The following is a 3,328-nucleotide window of genomic DNA, read 5'->3' on the forward strand; positions in this document are numbered from 1 at the left end:
ATCCTTCAAAGGGTTGTAGCCGACCCATTTTTGACAAGCGTGCCAACACAATCACTATCAAACATGTTTTTAACATTCAATGGAAAAAAGAGTCTTTCAACAAAGGTGCTGAGACAATTGGATATCCATGTGCACAAGAGTGAAGCTGGATCCCATCTCTCATGATGTAGAGAACTCGCTCAGAACTGATCACACTCTAAATGTAAAAGCAGAGCCTGGGAAACTGTGAGAAGAAAAATGGCACAGGCTTTCAAGGAGATGTGTTTTCGATATGACACCAAAAGTACAAGCAATAAAAAATAAACCAGACAGATTGCAGATCAGCTAAACTAAAAACTCCCATGCTTCAGGAAACATCAAGAAAGTGGAAGGTCATCCAGATCGGGGGACTTATCTGTAGATCCTGTACCTGATGAGACTGCTATGTAGGATCTACAAGGAGCTCCTATTGCTCAAGATATGACGACCCAATGTGAACATGGGCAAAAGATGAGGAATAGATATTTCTCCAAAAATAAGTGCAAATGAACAATAAGGATATGGAAAGATGCTCCATATCATTAGCCATTAGGGAAATGCACACGGAAGCCACCATGAGAGAGCACGTCACGCCCACTGGGGTGGCATTAGTGAGGGTGTGACATCTGCAGCCCTCATACACTGCTGGTACAAGGGAGAGACAGTGCAGCCACCTTTGAAAGCAGGAAGGTAGCTCTTCACAAGGTTAAACCGTTGCCATATGGCCCAGCAACTTTGCTCCTAGGTACACACCTAAAAGAAATGAAAATGAGTCCACTCGATTTCTAGTACACTGAGTTCACAGCAACATTGGCCTTCATAGCTGAAAAATTAAAATAAGCCCACATGTCCATCACTTGGCAAATGAACAAATAAGATACAGCATGTGCACAGGATGGAATACTATGCAGCAATCAAAAGGAATTGATTTGCGGGGGGCTGGGGATATAGCTCAGTTGGTAGAGTGCTTGCCTAGCATGTACAAGGTCCTGGGCTCAATCCCCAGCACCACCAAAAATAAAAAAAATAAAAAAGGAATGAATTTTTAGCACAAGGTGGAATAAGCTGTAAAACATTAGGCTGAATCAAAGAAGCCAGGCATAGTGGTGCCCATCTGGGGTCCCAGCTTTTCAGGGGGCTGAAGCAGGAGGGTTGGAAGATTGAGGCCAGCCTGAGCAACTTAATAAAACCCCGTCTGAAAGTGAACCGCATGGCTGGAGATGTAGCTCAGTGACAGAGGGCTTGCCCAGCACGTGCAAGGGCCTGGGCTCCATCTCCGCAGCAAGAAAAAGAAAAATCACCACAAAACAGGAACGGCAACCTGCTGGACCACATCTTGGATGATCCCACGCTGTGAAACGCCCAGAGGAAACAGACCCATGGAGAAGAACAGTAGACTGGTGGTCGCCTAGACCTGGGGAGGGGGGGAGGCAAGAGAGGCAGTGACGGCGGGTGCGGCTGGGTGTCTAGGGGAGGTAAAGATGTTCTGAAATTGACGGGGCAATGCAGACACGAAGTCATTGAACTGTGTACTTTAAGTGGGTGAACTGTAATGCACTGGAATCAGATGCCAATTGTTGTTTTTAAAACAGGAAAGGTTGGCACAGGTCTTTGAAGGGGTGCTGTTTACCTACGGGCAAAGGTGCTGGTACTGGGTCCCTCTTCTCAGGCTCCAGAATGGGCCACGTGTGACCTGCCTACCATGTCCCTGCAGTCAGCAGATCACCTACCAGGCTTGGGCAGACTCCGGTCAGGGCTGGGCGAGACAGGTGTGATGGGAGGGGTAAATTCCTGGTCCTGGCAGAGCTCCAGGCTGGAGGAAACCTGGGTTTGAGGTGGTGGAGGGGCTTGGAGAGGTGTGTGCCCGCCCCATGGGCAGGGCAGGGTCCTGGGGTAAGCCAGGGCTCCGACTGAGCAGGCTGCTGGGGATGTCCCTGAGCCTCTTGAGCATGTAGCACGTAGCAGAATCCAACTGGCTCCTGTAGGTAGAATGTGACAAAGGCACGGCTGGATCGGGCAGCCTGACTGCCTCTGGAGGGCGGCTTGGGGGCGGCTTGGTGGCCTCTCTCCAGCAGGCCCTCCCTCCCCGAGGCAGCCAGCCCAGCATCACCAGTCAAAGTGACTCAGGTGCTGGGAATGTGTGGCAGAAGGGTAATGGCGCTGGAGGCCCTCAGCTAAGCTGCACTGACCTGAGCTGGACAGTGGCAGCTGAGGGTATCCGCAGACAGTAAGTGAGAGTCCACAGGAGTGCTGGCAGGAGGAGGGGAAAACTCCAGATGAACCCCACATGATAGCCAGAGTCTCTGGACTTCAAGGGGCTGAGGCCCAGCTGAGGGGTGGCTCTTGGGCTAAAGTCAGCCCCCACCCCAGAGGAGGAGGGCAGGAGAGAGCGGGCAGATGTCCTGAGGAGTGTGTCCCTGGACCCCTCAGATGACTCTGAACAGCCCATCACCCTGGCCGGCTCCCTGCTGGAGAGGGGGCAGAGCCCTCTCCCAGGAAGCACAGGGTGTCTCTCCAGGAACTGTCATGCATCCTCTCCCAGTAACCAGACTTGTCCCAGCGAGTGACATGCTGGGTGACAACGGAGGAAAGGGGCTGCCCCCTTCCCCCAGAGTGGCAAGGCTCAGTCAGCATAGTCCGCCAAACCGGGAGAGGGTGCCTATGGGATCAGATTTGGAGGGTGCTCAGGGGCCCTCTTGGGTGCTACGGTACTCGGTCCCCTGCCTGGTGAATGGACAGGTGCAGCTGAGAGAAACAGAGTCCAGGGCTCAGACTCACAGTCATGAAGTAAGCCCCAAGTGGCAGCAGAGGCCGGGGCACAGACAGAGCATGGAGGAAATGGGTGGGCGGTAGGGGATGCACTCCAGGTGATGCTTGAGGCCCTCCCTCCTGAGCCTGCCCCAGGAAGCGGGCTGGGGAGCCATGGGGGAGCTGCAGGGGGAGACCCTAAGGCAGGAGGGGTGTTGCCAGACGAAGGTGCAGCTCAGGGGTAGAGCATTTGCCTACCGTGCCAAGGCCCCAGGTTCACACCCACACCACACTGTCTGCTGGGGAGGAGACTCCATGGACTGCCCTCGCCTGGGAGAGCCTCAGGCCCTGCCTCCCTTTTTGCTGAGGCAGCCCATCCACAGTGGCCCCCCTGCCAGGATCAGGCTGGTTCTGCTCAGCTGGGGGGCTCCCCAGTGGCGCTGCAGAGGCCTAGGGACAGCTCCAGCCCAACCTGCTTCCTCCACTTGTCACAGGCTTCACCCTCCCAACTAACACAGTGCCCTGAACCCCACCTTGCATTTGTCTCCTGGGGAATTCAGCT

This window comes from Callospermophilus lateralis, chromosome 3 (assembly GCF_048772815.1).
Source record: "Callospermophilus lateralis isolate mCalLat2 chromosome 3, mCalLat2.hap1, whole genome shotgun sequence".
Lineage (NCBI taxonomy): Eukaryota > Metazoa > Chordata > Mammalia > Rodentia > Sciuridae > Callospermophilus > Callospermophilus lateralis.